General features: G+C 42.2%; 1 protein-coding gene across 1 annotated transcript in view; it reads left to right on the forward strand.

Annotated features, from left to right (window-relative positions):
- The first annotated feature begins 388 nt into the window (after positions 1-388).
- The window catches only part of APBB1IP (amyloid beta precursor protein binding family B member 1 interacting protein), a 125,996-nt gene continuing 99,809 nt past the window's right edge, over positions 389-26,575 (forward strand). The window contains exon 1 of the mRNA XM_077268449.1: positions 389-503. The gene's annotated coding sequence lies outside the window, so the exon portion shown is untranslated. The remainder of the gene's footprint in view (positions 504-26,575) is intronic.

Raw genomic sequence — 26,575 nt, forward strand, 5'->3', positions numbered from 1 at the left:
CCCTAGTTACACTTTTACAGAAAGTTCTGACTTGATGATAGATTTCTTCAAATCTGATTCGTAAATTAAAGGATCCTTTTGTTTTTAAAGGAGAACTATTTAAAGAGGTATTCCGCTTTGTGAGAACATATAATGTTGCAGCTTGTCCATGATTGGGGCCGAGTTTTAATGCCAAACATCGCCAGAAAGTCAAGGGTGGCGCTGTGTCTACAAAAAAAGACTCTATTTTCACATTTTTGGCAACCGTGTTTTCGAAGTTGTTAAAAACAATCCAAAATATACATCTGATGATTGTGAAAGATAAGCCTGCATAGAAGACACACCTTCCCCGCTCTTTGCTAATTACGCACACCACTTCCTCTTTGGGGGAGGGGAAGGTATGGTAAGCCCAAAGAAGAAGTTTTACAGTGACTCATAAATACTCATGTCTAAAAGGTAACACACATTTCTTATAGATTCTGTCTTATTCCAGAAAGGACGGCGTTAAACCTATAAAAAAAAAGGTAAGTGGCCATCTGCGATCTATTACTTTCACTATGGTAACTAATGTACGTCTGTTATTCAGAGAGATCCGATTATCAAAAAGGATAAATTATCTGAAATCGGGTTTCCAAATGAACTAATCTCTGTGCCTTGCGATATGATTTTTATGATATGTTCTAGAAAGGATTCTTTACAGTGAAAGCTATATAGTGAAAGATTATACAGATTCATCCAAAATGTTTTATGATTATCTAAGAATGACATATATCTTAAATATATTGATAGTTTTCTGTAACATGATGAAATGAAGCTTGCTGATTTAAAATAAATTACAATATATGTTTGAGAAAGGATTCTTCACAGTAAAAGTAATAATGTTATCATGAGCAGAGTCATCAAAAAACGTTGTGAGATCTTTTACGGGGCTATCTGCAATTTATTGTTAGTACATCTATCTGTTACTTATTGCATAAGATTATCATAAAGGAGAAATAATATGTAATTGATGACTTTATTGAACTAATCTCAGTGACATGGAATACATTTTTTATTACATGTTCTAGTTAGGATTCTTTACAGTAAAAGTTTTACTATGATAGAGATTAGAGATTCATCCAAAATGTTGTCTGATTGTCTGGATGACATATTCTTAAATATACCGTATATATTTCTAGTTCACAGTAACATTATGTTGAAATGTATCTTTCCTTGCTGATTTAATTTACATTCTATGCTCCAGAAAGGATTCTTTACAATAAAGCTTTATTCACATGTCAGTATTTGGCCAGTATTTTGCATCAGTGTTTGTATATCAAAAACCAGGAGTGGAACTTACAAAGAAAAACTATGATTGAAATACTGACACCTGTTCTGTGTTTTGGAGACACTCCTGGTTTTCGCAAACAAATACTGATGAAATACTGATCAAAAATACTGACGTGTGTATGAGACCCAAAATATTAATGTTATAAAAGACAAAGAATCATTAAAAACATTGTTTGATTATATAAGAATAACATTTTTCTGAAATATCTATTTGTAATTTATGCTAACATTATGCTAAAGTGGAGTTTGTCTTGGTGATTTATATAAATGTGTCTTGGGCCTCCATAACACATCCTGGTGATTCCTGTTCTGAAAAAGCTATTACTGTGAGATCCGTGGTTTGTGTCCGTGTGCCATCCGTGTCTCCGTATGTGACATCAGTGTGACAGCCGTGTGTCCATTTGCTGTACGTGTCCATGTGTCCTTGTGTCACATCTGTGTGAAATCCATGTGTTGTCCATGTGCCGCATCTGTGTGACACGTACCGGCGCCTGGGAAAAGCGGTACAGTTAGCGCTGTTCCCTGGCGCCAGGTGCTGAAGGCAGCTCTCATCATTGTCACCTGGTCTCTCTGAGATCAGCATGACCAGGCTACAATGATGCTAGTTGTATTCAGCACATGCTGTGCACATCATGTATAAAATAAATAATAATGAAAAAAAAATGTCGTGGGCTCCTGCTTAATTTTTTGACCCAGCAGAGGGAAAGCCAACTGCTGAGGGCTGATGTTAATATACTGGGAACGGGCCAATAGCCATAAACGTTCCCAGGCTATTAATATCAGCTCACAGCTGTTTGTTTAACCTTTACTGGTTATTATAGGGGAGTCCCCCCAAAAAAATCGATGTGGGGTCCTCCCTATAATAAAAAAAACAGCAAAGACTATACAGACAGCTGTAGACTGATACTAATAGCCTGGAAAGAGGTCATGGATATTGGCCCCCTACCAGGCGACCAACATCAGCTCTCAGCCGCCCCAGAAATAGCACCAATTCTGGGGCTTAGCCTCCACTCTTCCCACTGTTTTATGGCCGCTGGCATCAAGCCCAGAGGTTAGTAATGGAGAGGCACCTATAAGACACCCTCATCCATGTCATCCATGTGTCATCAGTGTGCACGTTTGCCACACACATTTTGTCCGTGCTGTACAAAAAAAAGACGTGTCTGTGGGTTTTTCCGTCCTTAAAAACAGACCACATACAGACATAAAAAACGGATGTGTGAAGAAGGCCTTAGAAAGGATTCTTCATACTAAAAGTAATGCTAACGTTTGCAAAGATTAATCAAAATGCTGTTTGTTAGGAAATTATCTAAAACAACATTTTTTGATTACCGTATATTGTTTTTTTAATCTACACTAACATTATGTTGAAATGGAGCCTTTCTTGATGATCTTTAGAAATGCCATTTTGTCTATTAGGATGGATTATTTGCAGTAAGAGCTGCATTGTTCAAAAGTTGGCCATATATTAGAGATTTTAAATGGCTGTTATCTGATTGTTATGCCTTTATCTGTGGCTCAGTCTGGGTATAAATTAATAGGAGGCAGATCTATTATTTGGCATCACAAAAACACGGCAGATCAACTTTTCCACAGATACAGTGGGGAAAAAAAGTATTTAGTCAGCCACCAATTGTGCAAGTTCTCCCACTTAAAAAGATGAGAGAGGTCTGTAATTGACATCATAGGTATGTTGGTGTGATGAAATCAACTGTGGGAGCAATAATAAGAAAATGGAAGACATACAAGACCACTGATAATCTCCCTCGATCTGGGGCTCCACGCAAGATCTCACCCCGTGGGGTCAAAATGATCACAAGAATGGTGAGCAAAAATCCCTGAATCACACGGGGGGGACCTAGTGAATGACCTGCATAGACCTGGGACCTGCCATCATTAACACACTATGCCACCAGGGACTCAGATCCTGCAGTGCCAGACGTGTCCCCTGCTTAAGCCAGTACATGTCCGGGCCCATCTCAAGTTTGTTAGAGAGCATTTGGATTAACCAGAAGAGTATTGGGAGAATGTCATATGGTCTGATGAAACCAAAGTAGAACTGTTTGGTAAAAGCAAAACTCATCATGTTTGGAAGAGACAGAATGCGGAGTTGCATCCAAATAACACCATACCTACTGTGAAGCATAGGGGTGGCAACATCATGCTTTGGGGCTGTTTCTCTGCAAAGGGACCAAGACGACTGATCCGTGTACACGAAAGAATAAATGGGGCCATGTATCGTGAGATTTTGAGTGCAAACCTCCTTCCATCAGCAAGGGCATGGAAGATGAAACATGATGGGTCTTTCAGCCTGATAATGATCCCAAGAACACCACCAGGGCAACGAAAAAGTGGCTTCATAAGAAGGTCCTGGAGTGGCCTAGCCAGTCTCCAGATCTCAACCCCATAGAAAACCTTTGGAGGGAGTTAAAAGTCCGTGTTGCCCAGCGACAGGCCCAAAACATCACTGCTCTAGAGGAGATCTGCATGGAGGAATGGGCCAACATACCACCAACAGTGTGTGCCAACTTTGTGAAGACTTACAGAAAACGTTTGACCTCTGTCATTGCCAAAAAAGGATATTTAACAAAATATTGAGATGAACTTTTGTTAATGACCAAATACTTATTTTCCACCATAATTTGCAAAATAAATCTTTCCAAATCAGACAAGGTGATTTTCTGGATTTTATTTCTCATTTTGACTCTCATAGTTATGGTCGACCTATGATGTCAATTACAGGCCTGTCTCATCTTTTTAAGTGGACAAACTTGCACAATTGGTGGCTGACTAAATACTTTTGTCCCCACTGAATCTGTGTTGAAATGGTGGTGGCATATTGCAGAATTTAAATTAACCTTTTCTGTTGTCCAAAATGTATAATATATGGTTAGGTTACCTAACCACGTGGCAGATATTGTTTGCAGCTGAAATCTAATCCATATATGTGAATGGAGCTGCCTGTGTAGCCTGCATGCTATGAATGAAATGAATTGTATTTGTAGACACTTCTACAATGCACATCCGCCCCGTGAGAACTTACCCTAAAGAGAGACTGTACTCAAGTATATAAGATCATTAGAAATGCTGGCCCATTTGGCTTAATTCTACCAATCCTTCTTTTCCCCTACAATTAATTTTTCTATAAAAATACCATATAAGAAAAGTTAAATATTCTAAATAAATTTAGTGGAAGAGATGAATAATATTAATTCAGAAGTTGCCTCTTGTTTAGCGGTGCAGTACACAGTTTAATTATCCTGGGCAATTTTAATCATGAATTTTAAGTGGCATTGTATTTTACATTATTCTTAGTTTGATGAAGTGAATAATTAGTGCCCGCTCACCAAATGCTCAATATAATTAACCCTTCATCTATGCAAAGAAGGGTTGGAGAAAATATCAAATATGGACACAATTGGAGGGCTGTCTGATACTTGTGATATGGAAAGTATTGCATATAATATCAGTGGCATGTGGCTTTGGTGGTCCAAATCATTTTCTTTTTTTTTCTTTAATTTTAATATCAATGTCACAACAGTGGGTATCATCACCCCGACTGATCGGGAGTTTGCACAGGCGCTGCAGCCTCATCGTTATTTACATCGTATTTTATGCTGACTTGGATTTGCTCTCCCGGTATTTTTTTAGCTTTGCCAAATATTGCAATTTTGTCCAAAAGTGCAAAGTTTTATTCCCCAGCAGTGCCACAACTAAATGTACTGAGGATGACATGGCTGCAGAACTCACCAGAGCACCACGTCCTCTTCAAACAGCACTCAGAAGCTACAGATCTATTAATATAAAAGTCTGGATAACCCCTTTAATTGCTGTGTGGGGAGTAATTATGGAGGGTGCAGAGTTGAACTTGGGGCCTTCAAACCAATGTTAACCCAAAAATACAATTAACAAACTGATAGAAGTAGTTTATATCATTTTTTTTATAGGATAAACATTGGGTACATTGCAGTATGAGTACACCTGCCAAAATTTGAACTTGGTAATTGGCTCAAATTTGGACAGGAAATTCAAATAAACTGCACGTTAATATGTTCTGGAACGTCACTAGACCTCAGAGCATAATAAATGTAGGGGTTAAAAAATAAAAATATATATATTGTACTCAGCTTGTCGCTCACTTGTGCCACCGCTGAAGCTCCTCACCCGTTCCTCCATTGGCTGTCTCCATATCTGGTCTCTTCTGGTCTTCCATCACTCTTCGACGGTGCCAATCAAGTCATGACATCCTGAAGTCAAGATATGTATTGCCCGAAGCCTACGCAGCAGAGTGAATGAAGACCAGAAGACATCAGAGCCAGAGATGTTCAACAGAGGACCAGATGTGGAGGTTGGAGGAGGGACAGGTGAGCAGCGAGGTAAGTGTACAATTTGCTTTATTTTTAACCGCTTTCCAAGTTTTTTGGTAAAATTCAAGATTAATTAGATTTACCTTGAACTGATTTGCTCACCTTGAGCACCTTGGTACACAGAAAGTTCCCTTTTATATATATAGTATAGCATGCTCATTCTTTGTCATGCAGTGTGTGCTCCAAAGGTCACCATTTTGATGACCACTTTTCATGAATTTAGACATTCTTTGGCAATAATATATACACATGCAGCATGTTGAACGACTTATCTTGTGTCAGAGTTACAGCCTGTGTGACACTCCAGAGCTGTATTCATATTTCTGCTAGCCATAAACAGCTGATGTGCTTCTAGGGGCTCTCTCACACAAGCGAATAAATCGGATGAGTGCAATCAGATTAAAAATCGAATTGCACTCAGCCCAGTGTTTATACCATGGGGCAGTGCACATCTGCAATTATTTTCTGATTTGGGATCCAAAAACAATCGCAGCATGCTCTAAAAGGCTGCGAGAATCGGATCGCACGCATCCATATAAGTCTGTGAAACATTGCCCTGCACTTGGATGTCAACCAAGTGCAATGTCAATCCCACAGATGCCAGAAAAAAAACACCGGAGCACTAAGCGGAGGAGGACATGATGTTGGGAGGGGTGGACCTTTAACTCCAGCAGCTTTGTTTGCATAGCGGTGTAGATTTTAAGCAAGAGTGATGTTGCTTTAAGAGAAAGGAGCTCAGTGTGTCTGTGCGTGGCGTGTTACTGTGAGGAGGGTGGGGATTATATAGAGGAGGTAACTCTGGCTCTCTCCCTCTTACTCTCACTGATGAACAGGAGAAAGCATTACCTGCCCTCCTGCCCTGTTTATAATCACTGCACTAAAACGTTTTAATTATTACTTGTATAATGATGAATGCTTTATTGTATTTTTTGTATTTGTATTGTATATCTTGTACCAGGTTGAATTTTATCATGGCTATAAAGAGTTAGCATTAGCATTAACCTTCTAAGCCCAAGGGAAGGGAAATCCTTCAGCCATGGTTCCCTAGAGGTTTCCTCCACAGGGGTTTTTTCCTCTCCTGAGTGCTGTAGGATGACTCTTTGTGAGTCAGAGGTTTGCGAAGTTTAGTCCCCTTAATGCTTTTGCAGGGACTTCTAGTTTATAAGTTTACAAAAATGATTTATTAAAAACAAAAAAGTCAAATGTGACTTGGAATTTATAACCCGTCACAGCTTTGCAGTTTAGGAGTCAGGTGGAAGTTGCAGACAAGTTAAGATGGACTAATTTTTACTAATAGAGGATGTAAAACCTCATGGTGGTGAACAGGCTCGGCTTTGGTGGCCAGCCTCAAGGATGTTGTAATGGTAACGTCAATCAGGGGCATGCACAGTGGTTAAGCACGGGAGTGATAATAGGGTCATTGGTGCCCTGAAAGTTTACTGGCTCTGCCTGAATGGCAAGCCAGTGCGTGCCAACCCTTTATGGCTGTATGTCAGACAGCTGGGGATATCATAGTACTTGTGAATCCCAATGTACTAGCACTTCACCTGACTCCTACTGTGATTTTTTAATCCTGTGATTTAAATTAAAGCTCTGGCCATTTTGACAACCAAAATAATGTGTTTTGTGTATTTATTTTAGTGCCTAGGTTTACAGTAGTTATGGTGGTTTTAAGATGGAGTGAGGTACATCCCATATCCATAAAGTCATGGTAGAGATGGAGAAATTACTTTATCTCATGCGAGAGCATTGGAGCGCAGAGCACTGAACTCGGCCCATAACATATCACATCCGATGCTCTCACGCTATCCTATATTATATCCCTGCCTTGGTTTCCTTTCCCTGCTGTGCGTACTCTGTGTCTTGCTTTGCTCTGCTCTGCCCTCTGTGTCTTGCTTTACTCTGCTTTCGGCTCCGCTCTCTGCAACCTTGCTTTGCTCCTTGCTCTCCATTCTGTGACCTTGCTCTGCACTCTGTGGTTTTGCTCTCGGCTCTGCACTCTGAGTCTTGCTCTGCACTCTGACATTGCTCTGCTCTCAGCTCCGCACTCTGTGGCTTTGCTCTCAGCTCTGCTCTCTGTAGCTTTGCTCTGCACTTTGCTCTGTACTCTGACTTTGCTCTGCACTCTGTGGCCCTGCCCTGTGGATCCACTCTGCTCTCGCTCTCCGCTCCTTGCGTTTCTACCAGGCTCCGCTCCTTGCTGTTCTACCAGGCTCTGCTCCTTGCAGTTATACCTGGCTCCGCTCCTTTCGGTTCTATTTCTCCCACTCTTGGCTCCGCCTCCTGCGTTTCTGCACTTGGCTCCACCTCCAGCTCTTGGCTCCACCTCCTGTGTTTCTGCACTTGGCTCCGCCTCCAGCTCTTGGCTCCGCCTCCTGCGTTTCTGCACTTGGATCCACCTCCAGCTCTTGGCTCACCTCCTGCGTTTCTGCACTTGGCTCCACCTCCAGCTCTTGGCTCCGCTTCCTGCGGTTCTGCGGTTTGCTCTGCCTCCTTCTCTTGGCTCCGCCTCCTGTGTTTCTGTTCTTGGCTCTAGCTCTTGTGCTTTCGCTCTGCATCCGCTCTTGCGGTCTTTATCTACCTATTCTTAAGTCCTTGTGTCTGAACAGGTTCTTACCTGTTCTATATACCTTCCTGCAGACCGTTCCCTACCGGTACTTCCAGTGTGCTTGCCTGCCTACCAGAGAGCCAGCCGTGACCGCCTGCCAGCCAGTGTCTCTGTTGTGCCCGCCTGTCTGCCTGAGTGCCAGCCGTGCCCCTCGCCTGTCTACGTTCCGTTCCCCGGTGGGATCAGCAGCCACAGCCAGACACCACCCTGGAGTGGTACCTGGTAGCTTCCTATTGCACAAGTCTGACCTCACGATCAGAGGCTCCAGCGAACACCTAGGAAGCTACTTAGTTACGCCCCTTCCAGGGAAGTTTGGTCTGTGGTCCAGTGGGGCCACACCCCGCACGCCCGCGCCAACCAGTCTGGGCACGAGCGTGACAATAATGTATTGTGCAATTTTAGCAACGTAGCATACCATATTTCTAACATGACACTGCAACATATATTTACTCAACTTTTACTTTAGAATTATTCAAAAACTGAACACTGTTCCTAGGTATTCCTCCAAAGAAATACGTTTAATCACAGAAATGCTGTTTAATGCTTATGCTGGTAATTCAATGGCTGGTGCTGACATCTATCGACAGATCAGTGGCTTCTCTACCACTCAGCTTTATTGATGGTGTGTGACTGCCAATGTCATGCTGAATGATAGAGGGGCTTGCTGTTGCTCAACTGCAAGGAGCCAGCTGTCAATCAGCATGAGCCCCATCTAGAAAGCAGCCTGGAAGAGGAAGAGCTGCTCTGTTGATGGGGAGTGACTGCCGATGTCATGATAAATGATAGTGGGATCCCTGCTGCCTTATTGCAGGTAGACAGCTATCAATCAGCAAGATGCACCATCGACAAAGCAGCTGGGAAGAGAAAGAGCTTATATGTTCACCAGGAGAAGCTGAAACGCCAGCAAGAGCAGTCAATGTTTTGTGCAGTTGCCTGGTATAGGATAAATACTTTCATTTTAGGGCACATTGACAGAGGACTTTCCTAATGGGACAACACTTTTATAGTAAAAAACAGCAGTTTATAGTTTACCTACAGCCTCTGAAGCTGCTCATACACGTAAAATAAATTAAATGTCAATCAATAAAAATGGCCACTTTTAACCATTTCTGCTGCTAATCTGTTGGAAACTATATATGAATGATTGCTCATTAGAGCCGTCGGCAGACTACGTCAACCTAAATTGCGATGTGTCAGGTTGGATTTTATTTTTTCTTAATGCAAGTATATGGCATTATCATTTCCATCCTGTCAATTATTTGCCACTTTGCTTAAGTTTCTAAAGAAGTTTTCCTATGAACAAAGTTAATTTTAATCAAAATTTTAATCAATAGATCTTGGAATAATAATAATTTCCACAATTGGATGTGTTTAAAAAAATTGTTCCTGTGCTCAGATAATCTTATAAATGTGTCCCTACTGTGTAATGGCCGTGTCTGACCATGCACGGAACACAGTCTGCTCATACCACAGCTCCTGGGCAGGGGAAGAAGCAAAAGAGAGGATACAGACAGGACAGCACAAGATTGCATCTGATTCTTTATCTCATGTAAAACATTGCTGAAAAACAGACATAGAAATGTTTTACCTCAGAGAAAGAACCAGCTGTGATCCCCTGCTGTCCTGTCTGGATACTCTCTTTTGTTTCCTACCCTGCCCAGGAGATGTGGCATGATCAGACCATGTTCCTGCATAGTCAGACACAGCCATTATTACTCCCCCCTCTCGTCTGGGACATTATGTCACACATCAATGTTCAGCTTCCCCCCTATGAAGAACAGACAGTCTGAAAATCTCTGCTGAAAATCTACAATTATCAGGAAACTGGCTGATAACAGCAGGGAGCTGGACACTGCTGTAATGTCCCAGATAAAGGGGTGAGCAGTGAAGACCAGCTCCTGTCACACCAACAACCTGATAATGTCTTCCTGACTGCAGCCTGAAGTGAGGGGGCATGGCATTATCAGGGGGATGGATGCTGCTGCTAAAAGCTAGGAGCAGGCTACAACCTCTCACCTCAGACTGCAGACAGGGAGACATTATCAGGGGGCTGGTGTGACCAGACTTTCTGTTCACTGCTCACCCCTCTGAGATGTTACAGCAGTGTGCAGCTTCACGCTGTTACTATCAGTCAGTCCCAATAATAGCTGGTTCCCTGCAGAGAACAAGGGATGTAGCCATGCTCTTCTTTTGGCTGTTACAGCGGGGAGCTGCACACCAGTGTCTCAGATGGGAGGGGAGCAGTGAGGAGCAGCTGTTGTCACATGGAATTACAAGTCTTATAAAGATAATTAAAGTGCACTGGGCATCTCATCTTTATAGTTTAGGTTTTTGTCCTGCTGAGGAGGTCCTACGCTGACCTTGAAACGTGTTGACTGTTAAAATAAGGTTTCTAAAGGCCCCGTCTCACATAGCGAGATCGCTAGCGAGATCGCTGCTGAGTCACAAGTTTTGTGACGCAACAGCGACCTCAGTAGCGATCTCGCCATGTGAGACACGTACCAGCGATCAGGCCCCTGCTGTGAGATCGCTGGTCGTGTTGGAATGGCCTGGACCTTTTTTTGGTCGTTGAGGTCCCGCTGACATCGCTGAATCGGTGTGTGTGACACCGATCCAGCGATGTCTTCACTGGTAACCAGGGTAAACATCGGGTTACTAAGCGCAGGGCCGCGCTTAGTAACCCGATGTTTACCCTGGTTACCAGCGTAAATGTAAAAAAAAAAAAAACAGTACATACTCACCATCTGATGTCCGTCAGGTCCCTTGCTCCACTTCTTCCTGACTTCCTGGGTGCAGGGTCAGTGCGCTGACAGTTTGGATCAGAGGCATGGCTGCACCGCTGGTCCAAACTGTCCAATGCTGCAGCATAATCACTTTTCCTCTACAGCTTGGGAGAAGCTCAGGTGGCCGGACAGCCTATCCAAGATCAGGTGGATCTTGCAGCCTATGAAGCATAGCACCAGCAAGCATTGTGCACTCTGTGCTAGATAACTAACTCTGAGTATAGAATGAAAAATCTGTCTGTACTTGAAAATGGAGAGAATTATAAATAAGTAATAATAATAGGTAAACTGCACAGTTGCAGAGCACTTGGCATTTTTAAGCATTTAAGACCATAAAACAACCCCTCTAACAAACATCCGAGGAACCCTGTGTACACAGGAAATATGTTCTGCGATGACAGACAGGAGCATTGTGGTTACACACTAAAACTGCAGCCTGGGCTACAACACACTAAAGTCATTGGCTTGTGAAATTTGTGTGTAATTATATATATTAAACAGCAATTTTTCTGTACAATTTGCAATATCCTAAAAATCCTAAAATTAAAATATAAAACAGTTTAAAAAAAAAAAAAAGTTATCTTGTGTTACTGAATTTTACTTATGGCCAGTGCAGATGTTCTAGATTGCTATGGACAAGTCTGACAACCATTCTATTCCCTCCTATGTATTTATAGGACTAGTAATGTGCATGAGGGGCCACTCCCAGTACAGTGAATGGCACATGAGTCATGCAAACTCATAGGACGTCTGTTCTTGTGATTGATGGGTGTCCCACGGCTGCACCACCACCTACCATAAATTTATCACCTATTCTGAGCATAGGTGGTAACATTGTTGGTGGAATAATGACTTAAAAGAGGACCCGTCATCAGATAAAAAGAGGGCAGTTTTCGCTCCTATTTTATTCCCTCTGTTCCCGAGTATTCAATTTTTTGTTTTTAAATCCTCCTTATGGATATGGCCCTTTTATTTAGGGATAATTTTCATAGTATTTACTAGGGGGGCGTGGCCCACAATTATGCAGAGCAGTCTAAAGACACGCCCCAGAGGATCCGGCGAGCCATGCCCCCCTTGGTAAAGACCATAAAAATTAGCACTAAATAAAAAGGCCCATAACTCTGGAACCATGTTGCGAATTAAAAAGAAGAATAACATAAGAGCAAAAACTGGACACCTTTGATCTAGGGATAAGTCCTCTTTAAAGTTGAATGTCCATGCCTCCATCATATTACATTTTTCTGCATTTTTAAAAACTTACAATGTCTAAGCTACTGCAATGCCCTGCTCATGGGGTAAGCGATATAGCTAATCAGAAGAACTATACTATACTTCTAATTGGAGGTATTTGCTAATATTATTATTATTACACCTAGAACATATTGGGATATGATCATGGAGATGGAAAACCCCCTTTAAGTATTACCACTTCATGCATTATATACCATAAAGTATATTTTTAAAATTTATTTTTATACTGCACTTTTACCCCCACTAAATTAAGGAACAAATCTTCAGTCGTATCGGCAGGTGGTTTTAAAGCAAAATTTAGAGTAAGCCTAGTGACCAGAGGTAACCTCGATGACGTCACCGCCGGTCACTGAGGATGCGCTTGCAGAAGTTCAGTCATCAGTTGTTCTAAGCCTGGATAGTCAAATCTTGGCATCGTCCAGGTTGAAAACACTTTCAGAAATTTTCACATAGACATTCTGCCTGAGCTCTAAAAAAATCTTTCTAATTATATATGCAGTTTGTATTGTGCAATCTGGTGGTAGATGCACTTTAGTGCTGAATAGGGGAAAAGGAGTGACTGCTACTCTGAGAACATACGGTAATTCTCAGTATTTCTGGTTGTCAATGTTTTTATTTTTTATGAGGACTTCCCACTGTCGATTATTTTTAGACCTTAAGGTAAACAAATCTTATTTAGGAGACTAGTAACTAACTCCTGAACTACTATATAAGGGAAAAAAAACTCTGATCATCACTTATAAGTCTTGGATTGCTTCCACTTCACTTGGCGCTTTCTATAGAGCCGTACCCACATAATAATACTGATCGATGCATCATATGCTGATGGAAACATCATTCATCTTTGCACATTCTATTTTCTTGTTGCATCAGGAATGACATACAGTTGTGATGTGACTATATTACTGAAGGAGGATGAAAAGTCTCAGATCTTAATTTCCTGGCTTCTTATCTGTGGATACTTCAGATCATGAGAAAAGGGAAGGAGAAAGGTTCTCAGAAGAACTGGGATACAAAGTGGCTGTACATGTTCATTTCTATTAATTCATGAAGATCATAGAGTAGAGTATATTTTATTGAAGAACATCTGGCAATGATTGTCGGGTGCTTAGAAATCCTATTTTCATATATGCTACTGGGCAATTTTGGGATATCGGTGAGGAGGGATCAAGGAGTGTCTGTCTGTAGGGTTTGGCCTGTTTAAATAAAATAAACCAATGGAAAGAATATATTTGGATCGCACTCAGCCATGCAACCATGCAAGTCAATGAGAGCGTAGAAATCATTGGACTGAACTAGGATGACATCTGAATGCAGTACAATTTCTGTGCACACAATGGAGAAGATGGAGAATATTTTTTCTCCATCTTCTCCTCATCTGAGAGAATTGGAGCTTGATCAGAGTATGATTTGTATAATCGGCCCGATTCTTTCAGACGAGAGATTACATGGTCGTCTGCCCCTGCTCTTAAATTGTTGTTAGAAGGCTGACAAAGGGTAAAAGGATCAGTAGTGAGTCCTGATGCCTGGCATTTCGTGACGTGCCTTCCTTTTTCCAAATGAGTTCCGGACTGTGCACCAAACAATAGTAGGTACGTATATAGTAGAAAAAAGACAGTACACTAGGCGCTGTCACTCCAACAGAATGTAGCAGCGGTTTATACATACTGCAAAAGATGCAGTGTCTTAAAAGGTTACGCATTTTGGGGATCTGCTCTCCTTCATCAGACTAAACACAAGAAATCTTCAGAAGTGCGTACATCACAAGCATATATATATAAAAATGGTGGGAAATGCAAGAGTAGGGATGGAGGTGGTGCAGCAATAGGGTGGGCTCACCATTTGATTGACATCTTAAAGGGAACCTGTCAGTAGGATTAAGCCTCCTAAGTTATCTATAAAGAAAATAAAAAGTTGAAAATAATGATACCTTGATATCTGCGATCCAATGTCTTATTCCAGAAAATTCAGCATTTTTCCTAATATGTAAATGAGCTGTTGAGATCTATGGGCCAGACCTAGATCTCCCTGAGAATCTGCCTCCAGAGCTTATTTTAAATAAAAGGGGCATCACCAGTGGGAGACATGTAATGACTGACCGTCTGCTCTCCTGATCTACATGTCTCACACTTGTAACGCCCCTTTTCATCTATTATATGTTCTGTAGGCAGATTCTCCGGAAGATCTATGTCCGGCCCATAGATCTTCATTTACTTATCAAGAAAAATGTGGGTTTCTCTGGAATAAGACATCGGATCGCAAATATCAAGGTATCATTGTATTCAACTTTCTATGACCTACATGCATTACAATAGTTATTTATTCCAAAGGGTGTGCAACCAATGTCACCGCCTGTCACTGAGGCTGCACTCGAGGCAACTCATTCACCAGTGGTTCTCAGCCTGGACGGTAGCACCTTGGCACCATCCAGGTTGAAAACTGTTTATCCTCCAGACATGGATTATAGCATGGGACAGAACGATGGACAGGTGTGAGATATTGTTGTTTTTTTATTTTTTGTTTTCTTACAGGAGACGAGGGATTCAGTGGAATGAATGAGTGTTAGGTGAGTATAACTGTGTTTTTTTTTTATAAAAAAGTAAAAGTTTGTTTTGTTTACTTTCTAATAAAATCCTTTAATCTGGCTGTGTCTTTATTTACCATGTAACTATAGGATTAGTAATGGATAGATGTCCTATAGATGTCTCTCCATTAGTAATCTGTGGGCTTGATGTCACTGGATAAAACAAAGGTGACATCAATCCCACAAATGTGAACCTCAATTGCTAGCAGATGACTTATGGCTGATAAGTATCTTGATTTTTTCTGCGATTGGGCATAGCAGCATTGTCTGGAGGAATTAATTTGATTTAACTCTATGTGACTGGCTTTTACATGTGGATGCTGTTTTTTCTCTTTGGTGCTAATTGTAGTTCCTAATAATCTTATTTGATGTTACCATACCTTCATATAGGAAATATAGGTCCATACATTGGCTAGTGGACATGTGTATATATAGAAGGTGTATTTTTGTGGTATGCCCACCATATACTTCAGATGTGCTCATGTGATCAGATTGGTTCACATCCATATTGTGTTGTCCTAACTGGGGCACACCTCTTGCCATACTAGTGCATTTTCACTTAATTCAGCACTACAATTTAAAGTGGTGGTTTGCACTAGATAGCCTATTATATATTGGCATCTATGTGTGCATTGAGATTTTGTTTGCACACTTATGGCATAGACGGCATTTATTTCTGCTGCACTAGCATATGTTCATTTGGATGTTGTAACGCAACTAAAATAGTGATATATGCCTGTTAACCTATTATATATCTGCATCCAAGTGTGCATTGACGCCATTTTGCGTTTAAGAGTGTGTTGTTTTTTGTTTTTTTCTCTCTCTCTCTTTACGCATTATTAGAAGCTGAAAAGCTGAAAACTATTTAATGAATACCTGATTGTGGGCACTGATTCTGCCACTTTTTTGAAAGTACAATTTAGAATTTACTACGAGATAAGCTCCTTTTTTTTCGGTCATGTTTTGTATGTGTGTGGTTTTTCTGTGTGTCACATCTTTTGTGTTAGGGTGACTTAGGGACCTTATGGACACCGACGTTGAGCGGGGGTGCCATGTCGTCAACAGCTAGGGTGCCAACCTCCGTAGACAGGTAGGGCCTCATTAGGGCCTACTAGGGTGAGTTTAGTTTTTTCTCATATATACATTACATGTGAGTGCTATTGTCACCAAAAATCTTTTTAAACTTTTTTTTTTAAACTATATTAATAAAGGATACATTTTAGGAGGTTTTCTTTTGAGTTGGTGTTGTAACTATAGGACAAATAATGGATAGATGTCTTATAGATGCCTCTCCATTAGTAATCTGTGGGCTTGATGTCACCAGACAATACAAAGGTGACATCAATCCCACAAATATGAACCTCAATTGCTACCGCTACAGGGCAAGTGGGAAGAGCCGGGCAAAGCACCAGAATTGGCGCATCTAATAGATGACCTTTTCTGGGCGGCTGAGAGCTGTTATTTATAGGCTGGGGGGGGCAATATCCATGGCCCCTTACCAGCCTGAAAATACCAGCCCCCAGCTGTCTGCTTTAGCAAGTCTGGTTGTCAAAAATGGGGGGACCCCACGCCATTTTTTCAAACTATATATTTAAATCATTAAAAAATACAGCTTGGGGACCACTTTATTCTTGATAAATAGCCTTGCTGAAGCTGACAGGTAAGGGTTGCAGCCCCAGCTGTGAGTTTTGCCTGGCTGGCTATTAAAAATACGGGGGAACCCACGCCGTTTTTTTTTATTATTTATTTACAGTGCAGGAAGTGATTGATGAATACTCCCATCAGCCGCTCCTGCTCTGCCTGTTATTAGCGGCAGCAGGTGTCGGCTGATGGGAGCGGTAGTCCCATCAGCTGACACCAGTGACTGGAGGTAAATGTTATACCTCCGATCACAGCTGGGATCTTTTGACAGCGTGGAAACCGCGGCTCTCTGACCGGCGGGGAATATTTTACTGCCAATCAGAAGCGGTATTTGCTGCGATGTCATGCACATGACAGCAAGACAAACACCTGGTGTTCAGGCAGCCGAATCTGAACTGTAACACGGACTTCCTGGGATCGTTAAAGAATAATTCCTGGTTGGATTGTCAAATTTGGTGACAGATCCCTTTGAAGAGTTACATTATAACATCTCTAAATTGCTACGATGGGCTTATAAACAAAATTAAGAGCTTGTCGAGAGATCTTCTCTGAAATGATTCTTAAAATATTAAGGAAGGCAATAAAGTAATGTATACTGCTTGCAAACAGTCAAGGGGGCAGTGCCAGTCATGTACTGTCATTACTAGGCCACCCAGTTGCATTAGAAGCATGTGTAGTTTGTTGATGGAGATGGAGCCAGTACACCTCACTTGCCAACTACCTGCCTGTTGTGCCCAATGCTGATCTCTGCAGTCACAGAGCAGTCACAGATTGCCCCTGCTGGTGATTCAGCAGCTTCTGCTGATGTTACGTTGACAGAGCAGCTGCTTCTCTTCTGCTCTGCTAATGGGGCATGACTGCTGACATTATACTGATTGACAGCTGGCTCCCCACTGCCGACCGTCAATCAGCATGACATCAGCAGTGATGCCCCGTTGACAGAGAAGCCCAGAAGAAGAAGAGATGCTCTATTGATGTGGAGCAGCTGGATTGCTGGAAGAAGCGGTCAGTAACCACTCTGAGTCAGTGCCAGGTAGAACAGGCAGGTAGTTAAAAAAATACATGCCTGTCAGTTTTTAGACCAATAGTAACAAAAAATTATAGTCCTGGACAACCCCTTTAAGTTTATGTTCTTAGACAGCTTATCCTAGGATGTGCCCAGTTTTCTTGCCAGAGAAGAAACACCTAAACAGGGTTAGCTCTAGACAAATTTCTGCCATCACTCTATATGCAGATTACCAAATTAATGGAAACTGTGCAATATGCAAACTGCCATGATTTATCAGCATTCCCGGCAGGAGTGGTCGATCATCTAATATATAAAGCTGAATGTATGTGTGTGTGTATGTATGTATGTATGTCCGGGATTGGCATCTGAACCGTCGCAGCTACAGCCACAAAATTTTGCACAGTCACACGTCTGGACCCCGAGAGCGTCATAGGCTATGTTGTGAGGTGAAATTTTAACCCCGCGCTTTCCAATTCACCAAACAATTTTGCCCCTATCTACATAATGGGGAAAAAATGAAAGGAAAAGTGTTGGAGGCAAATTAACAGCTGCCAGATGTGAACAAGGGGGACTTAAAGAATGAGAGCGATGGCGCCAAATAGTATATACTGTACAGTTGCTAAGGTGGGGCCCCAACATGGGATAATCACCACACCACCACGGGGATATGAACACACACACAAAATACGCCACACACTACCACATGCTTGAACACATATACGACCCTCAGCACACATTTCACCACACGTACACCAACCTCGCCACATAAAAGTCGAAACAAAAAAAATCACCGCTCAAAACTCGCCACGTGCAAAACTCTCCACATGCAAAACTCGCCACACGTGCAAAACTCACCTCATGGAAAACTCGCCACACGCAAAACTTGCACACGCGGAAAAATTGCCACATGCACAAAAGTTGCAACACATGCAAAAGTTGCCTCACACAAAACTTGCACATACTCAAAAGGCACCACACATAAAACTCGCCACGCGCAAAACTCGCCATGCGCAAAACTCACTGCACACAACTTGCTACACTAACCTGTCACATGCAACTCGACACACAAAAACTTGCTACACGCATGTCGCCACACAAAACTCATCTCACAAAAGTCGCTACATGCATGTCGCCACACGCAACTCAACACACACAACTTGACACACGAAACTCGCCCTAAAACACACACAAGTCTGGTATTATCCTTCAAAAATAAAAATCTGATTAATAAGCAGACAAACTACAAGAGCAACAAATGTACCATATAGGAATCCGGCAGCTGTCAGTCACATGACCAGTCTATTATGTGTATGTGTGAGCTAATATATACTGCCAGGGGGAGGGCTTCCTGTTGGGTGGGGATTTATCAGGCTGCCAATTTAGCTTACAAGTACTGAGGTAAAAATACTGACCAAATAACGTGTGAACGAGGTCTAATACAGGAGGAGATGACACACAGATATATACTATATACAGGAGGAGAGGACACACAGGTATATACTATTTACAGGGGAGATGACACACAGGTATATACTATATACAGGTGTAGATGACACAGATATATACTATATACAGGAGAGATGACACAGGTATATACTATATAGAGGAGGAGATGACATACAGGTACATACTACATACAGGAGGAGATGACATACAGGTATATACTATATACAGGAGGAGATGACACACAGGTATATACTATATACAGGAGCAGATTACCTACAGGTATATACTATATACAGGAGAGATGACACACAGGTATATACTATATAGAGGAGGAGATGACATACAGGTATATACTACATACAGCAGGAGATGACATACAGGTATATACTATATACAGGAGGAGATGACACACAGGTATATACTATATACAGGAGCAGATTACCTACAGGTATATAGTATATACAGGAGGAGATGACATACAGGTATATGCTATGTATAGGAGGAGATGACATACGGGTATATACTATATACAGGAGGAGATGACACACAGATATATACTATATATAGGTGAGATGACACACAGGTATATACTATATACAGGAGGAGATTACATACAGGTATATACTATATATAGGAGGAGATGACATACAGGTATATACTATATACAGGGGAGATGACACACAGCAGGTATATACTATATACAGGGGAGATGATATACAGGTATATACTATATACAGGAGATGACATACAGGTGTATACTATATATAAGGGAGATGACAAACATGTATATACTGAGGTGAAAATGAGAGGTGTGAGGTGAAAATGAAAAGGTGTGAGTGCAAAATGAGAGGAGTGAGGGAAAATAGTGGAGTGATCGGAAAATGACAGATGTGAGGTCGAAATGACAAGTGTTAGGGGGGAATGAGAGGAGTGAGGGGGAAAATAAGAGGAGTGAGGGGGAAAATGAGAGATGTGAGGGGGAAAATGAAAGATGTGATGGGAAAATGAGAGGCGTGATGGGAAAATAAGAGAAGTGAGGTGCTATAACTAACCACAGATATTTACTATGCCCAGGCAACGCCGGGCTCTTTATCTAGTGTGACTATAAGTATGCAGTTTGCACGTGCCGACTAGATTCTCATCCGCTTCTCTCAAATAAACAATAAGAGGATGAGAAGGTAGTCGGCACATGACTGTATCTGCAAATGTAAATTGCATACGTGATCACCCACTCCTGCTGGGAATGCAGGAGAATCGTGAGGGTGTACATTGTACACCATCGTGACTTGGCAATCTAAAACACGGAGAAAAAAACACATTTTTCTGACTAGAAATCTAGATTTTTATGTGTGTAGATGGAAATAATATTAATATTTGGTGACTACAGAATGCTCCTTTAAAAAAACACATTTTAGACCATGTGACCAACAACATCAGACTGAATATATTCCAACATGGATAAGGTTCAGGTTTGATTTTGCACTGGTAGCAATCGGCATGTTTAGTGTACCGGAGTATGGTATAGCCCAACCTCTTTAACAGTTTCACAAACACATCACATTTCCCCTTGCAACATCATTAGCACTGAGCTTTCACACTTCCCTTCATTTTCTCATTGCTTAATAGATAAAGATTTTGCCTTTAACCCATTTGTGGCTAGTGAGGCTCTACCAAAATCCTTGCACAAGCAAAGGAAAATCATCAGATTATAGAGTCGGTACACTTACTGTATAATGTAAATGGCTCTACATGAGAAGCCACGTGAAGCTTCACGTGAAAAATGAGAAGCAACTGGGAAAAACTGAGCCGATGCATAATTTCAAAAATTACAAAAAAAAAATAAAAAGTACAAAATTAAGATCTGACGATTTATTTCAAATCCTCCATTCTTGCAATTGCAGTTCTTATGAAATTGGCTTCACATGTACTTGCCACGTACAAGCAATGGAGAGGGGACCAACCAGGATTGGGTTCCATCTCTTCATGGGACCTTATAGCAGAGCATTGGATGAATTTATAGTATATTATTATTATTATTTCTTTTTAGAGCACCATTGAAAAGGGGTCACATACAAAATACGAATATAGATTACAGTGACAGACTGGTCCAGAAAGGAGAGGTCCTGCCCTTATGGGCTTATAGTCAATGGGATAATGGGAAAGGAGACGGTAGGCTGATGGGTTGTGGCAGCTCCAGTGATGGTGAGGCGGCAGCGGGGTCATTGCAGGCTGTAAGCTTTCATGAGTAGATGAGTTTTCAAGTTCCGTCTGAAAGTTCCGAGGGTGTCGAATAATCGGACATGTTGGGGCACAGAATTCCAGAGGATGAGGGATACTCGTAATAATGGCGCTGTTCTTTTCTAACCTTACACAGTCATGGCTAAAAGTGTTGGCACCCTTCAAATTCCAGTTGAGAGGTGTAAAAATCTTGTTAATGGTTATAGGAAGCGATTGATTGCAGTTATTTATTCCACAGGATGTGCAACCAAATATTATGTTGAGAATGCCAATAATTTTGTCCGGCCCATTATTGGGGCTTTGTTGTGAAATTATTTCCAATTTTTTCTCTCTGATTTTTTGTGTTGTTCCAATACACACAAAGGAAATAAGCATGTGTATAGCAAAACGTGTAATTGCTATAATTTTCTGGGAGAAATATTTCATTTTCTGGAACAATTTCAAGGCTGCCAACACTTTCGGCCATGATTGTATATTCCCTTTGCAAGGAACCTGTCATGAGGTTTTCTCTATGTAAACCAGAAACTTAAGGAAATGCCTTTGACTCGTCGTGAGTGGTCCCCGGCTAAGTTTAGGCTCTTTTTCTACGTAGGATGTATTGCTAATATATTCTGCATTTCTGTATCAGGAATCTTGATTGTGAAAGGAGAAGTACCAAACAACAATCTATGATCTGACCTCATGTTGCTTCAGAACAGTTTGTACAAGAAATATCAAAGTTTTTAACGGAGCTACAGACTTATAGTCTATGTGCAGCCAATGAGTAAAAAAGTATAATTAAGGATTTCCCCTCCATGAGCCTTGAGGGCAAATAATGCTGTAAGTACAGCATAACATAATCTGTAAATATCACTTCACATATGAGTTGTCAAATGATGGCAAATCCTCAATGAGAATACAATAAAGGTGTAGTTCTAGCTGTATTGCTGATTTAATTATTAGAGATGCGGAAAAGTATTATTATTTATTATTGCATTCTATTTAAATTTCGCAATCTGGGTTCGGGAGGATAAGGATATTTTGCAATTCACAGTGTGCGAATTCATCAATAGGGTCGTAAAATAGTAGAGGGCCAGGAAACGTGGAAGAAAGAGAAAAACATACTCACCTCACCACTCACTTTTCCAGCTTCCACCACTACTCCCTGCCCACTTTTCAGTCCTCTACATCTTCGGTCCGGTGTTCACTCTAGGCCAAGGGGCCTTTTAGTTTCGAGCTGGACCCATATTTTACTGCACATGCTCCCAGGCTAAAGTCAACACCGGGCTAGAACTTTCATCTGCAGGCCCTTAAAGTCATTGTGCATGTGCAGTAATCTCCGCGGTCGGGAAGCCTCGGCACAGAGTTAACACCGGACCAGAGATATGGCGCAACGGAGTCACAGAGGACTGGACAGCAGTTAGACAGCAATGTAGGCAGTCCAAAAGGTGAAAGGAAAGATTTTTTTTCTATTTAACCTTTTTTCAGGCCATTCACCTTTCCGGCTGCTCCATGTCTGCTATCCGGCACTCCATCACACTACATCTTTGACCCGGTGTTCACTCTAGGCTGTGGCTTCTGCCCCCAAGTAGGCATGTGCTGTGAACTCCCATGCCCTAGCCTAGAGTGAACACCGGCCAGAGATGCAGCACGATGGGGGCATGGAGGACCATACATTGGGCAGGTAGCAGCAGGATCGACCGGATAGGTGAGTATGATATTTTATTTCTTTTCACATATTATGTCTGTTATGCTCCATGAGTTGGGGAGACCCCAGAGCATTCAATAACTTTGCTGCAAATTCAGTTTCACAGAAAAATGCGATTTGGCAAAATTTGAATTTGGTATGAACTGCTCATCTCGAGTAGTTTTTCATTCAAGAGAATGAGGCTAAATTGCAATATCAGACACATCTCAAGAATGGGGATGCTTCTAGAAAAATAGTTGACTCTTGTAGGTAATCTAGGACCATCCATTGTTATATTGTACCCATATTCAACTTAGTATCTTGATTGGTATCTTGATGAACTTCGTGGCCAATGGGCAACTTCTTAAAATCTGTCTTCAATGTCAAAAGAGATTGTTCTGCCCTGGGATTGGACACCAAGAAAACAAATCATGATACAAGTACCAGTCTGAATGAGACCTCCTAACTGCTTTAGCAAGACATATTATATTTAGAAAGATTTTCCATTTTTGTACCATTTTCACATTTTTCTATGAAAGGAAGTTGTTTAAATTGGACGTGGAAGTGGGCCTTCTAACCTCTGGGGCCCTTGTGCAGTTGCAGAGGTTGCACCAATGTTATGTCCGCCCCTGACACTTTGAAATGACAGAAGAAATAAAACTAGTTCCACTATTTCTGTTAAAAAAAAGAGGTGACACAAAATGTACCGTATATACTCAAGTATAAGCCGAGATTTTCAGCACACTTTTTTGGGCTGAAATTGGCCCTCTCGGCTTATACTCGAGTCATACCCGGGGGTCGGCAGGGGGAGGGGGGAGCGGGGAGCGGGGGCTGTCTAAAAATACTCACCTAGTCCACGCGCGGTCCCTGCAGGTCCCTGTCTTCCCCGGCGCTGGCAGCAGCAGCTTCAGCTTCTTCCTGTACTCAGCGGTCACATGGTCCCGCTGATTACAGTAAATGAATATGCGGCTCCACCTCCCATAGGGGTGGAGCCGCATATTCATTACTGTAATCAGCGGTACCATGTGACCGCTGAGTACAGGATGAAGCGCTGCGGCGTCGGGGAAGCAGGATCTACACAGCGGCAGGACCAGGTGAGTATACGGGGAGGGGAGCGCAGCGCTGCGCGATAGTCGCCTGCTCCTCGTTCCGGGCGCCGATCTGTCTCCAGCACTGACGCTGAGGTCAGAGGGCGCGGTGACGTGGTCAGTGTGCGCCCTCTGCTGAAAGTCAGTGCTGGAGACAGATCGGCACCCGGAACGAGGAGCAGGTGACTATTGAAAGTGTGGGGGCCTGAGTGACGGAGAGGTGAGTATGTGATTTTTTTTTTTATCGCAGCAAATGGGGCAAGTGTCTGTATGGAGCATCTATTGGGCCATAACGTTCCTGCAGCACTATATGGGGCCATAACATTCCTGCAGCACTATAAGGGGCCATAACATTCCTGCAGCACTATAAGGGGCCATAACATTCCTGCGGCACTATATGGGGCCATAACATTCCTGCAGCACTATATGGGGCCATAACGTTCCTGCAGCACTATATGGGGGCCATAACATTCCTGCGGCACTATATGGGGCCATAACATTCCTGCAGCACTATATGGGGCCATAACATTCCCGCGGCACTATATGGGGCCATAACATTCCTGCAGCACTATATGGGGCCATAACATTCCTGCAGCACTATATGGGGCCATAACATTCCTGCAGCACTATATGGGGCCATAACATTCCTGCAGCACTATATGGGGCCATAACATTCCTGCAGCACTATATGGGGCCATAACATTCCTGCAGCACTATATGGGGCCATAACATTCCTGCAGCACTATATGGGGCCATAACGTTCCTGCAGCACTATATGGGGCCATAACGTTCCTGCAGCACTATATGGGGCCATAACATTCCTGCAGCACTATATGGGGCCATAACGTTTGTGCAGCACTATATGGGGCCATAATGTTTCTGCAGCACTATATGGGGCCATAACGTTTCTGCAGCACTATATGGGGCCATAACGTTTCTGCAGCACTATATAGGGGCATAATGTTTGTGCAGCACTATATGGGGCAAGTGTCTGTATTGGGCCATAATTAACGTTTGTAGGGCACTACGGCATATGGGGCAAATGACTGTATGGAGCATCTTATAGGGCCATAACGTTTGTGCAGCACTATAAGGGGCAAATATCTTTATAGAGCATCTTATGGGGCCATAATCAGCATTTGTGCAGCATTATATTGGGCAAATGTGTCTATGGAGCATCTCATGGGGCCTTTATTAACCTTTATGCAGGATTATATGGGGCATATTTTAATATGGAACATCTTATGGGGCCATAATGAACAGTATGGAGCATTATATCGGGCTCCTGATTCAATATGGATATTCAAAGACACTTAACCTACTGATGTCTCAATTAATTTTACATTTATTGGTATCTATTATTACTTTTGACATTTACCGCTAGCTGCTGCATTTTCCCCCCTAGGCTTATACTCGAGTCAATAAGTTTTCCCAGTTTTTTGTGGCAAAATTAGGGGGGTCGGCTTATACTCGAGTATATACGGTATAATACATAATCTGCTCTTAACCTGACAATGCCTGTAGTCTACTTAGAAAAATCCTAATGCCAGGTTCACTTTAAGGGATGTGGGTTCAGGATTTGCATTGTTTGTGTATCCAATAAATGCATAGATGAGGAACTATAAGGACTAGTGATGAGTTTGCTTGTTTCTTGGGTTTTCTGAGCATGCTCGGGTGGTCTCCGAGTATTTTGCATTGCTCGGAGATTTAATTTTTGTCTCCGCAGCTACATGATTTGCGGTTGCTAGACAGCTTGAATACATGTGGGGATTCCCTAACAAACAGGCAATCCCTGCATGTATTCAGGCTGTCTAGTAGCCGCAAATCATGCAGCTGCGGAGACAAAAACTAAATCTCCAAGCACTACAAAATACTCGGAGACCACCCGAGCATGCTCAGAAAACCTAAGTAACGAGCACACTCGCTCATACGGACATATTCTTTCAACTGCAGACCAACAAAAGTTGACAAGAACATTGAGGTCTTTAGCCAAGATTTGATTTTAAGGACTAAATTGATTAAAATCATCAACATTTTAAGAACCTTTCTTTTTCAGTAGACTATTCTTGCTTTAGGCTATGTGCACACGTTGCAGATTGTATGCATTTTTGCCGCGAAAAGGCATACACAACACAGTCCTTTGAATTCAATGGGATACCGCGATTCTGTGCTAATGCTGCATATTTTTCCAAGGCGGACACATAGGAATGCATTGATCCGCTTATTTCCCACATGGAGCTATGCCCACCATGCGGGAAGTAAGCAGATCATGTGCGGTTGGTACCCAGAGTGGAGGAGAGGAGACTCTCCTCCAGGCCCTGGGTACCATATCCCTGTAAAAAAAATAGAATTAAAATAAAAAATCGTGATATTCTCACCTTCCGGCGGCCCCCGCAGCCTTCCCGCTCCTCGCGATGCTCCCGTTCCCAGTAATGCCTTGGGACAATGACTTGTGATGATGTAGCGGTCTCGCGTGATGCTACGACATGTGGGGTCATTGCCGGGAGGCATTACTGGGAACGGGAGCATCGCGAGGAGCGGGAAGGCTGCGGGGGACGCCAGAAGGTGAGAATATCATGATTTTTT

Source organism: Ranitomeya variabilis, chromosome 6, assembly GCF_051348905.1.
Source record: "Ranitomeya variabilis isolate aRanVar5 chromosome 6, aRanVar5.hap1, whole genome shotgun sequence".
Classification (NCBI taxonomy): domain Eukaryota; kingdom Metazoa; phylum Chordata; class Amphibia; order Anura; family Dendrobatidae; genus Ranitomeya; species Ranitomeya variabilis.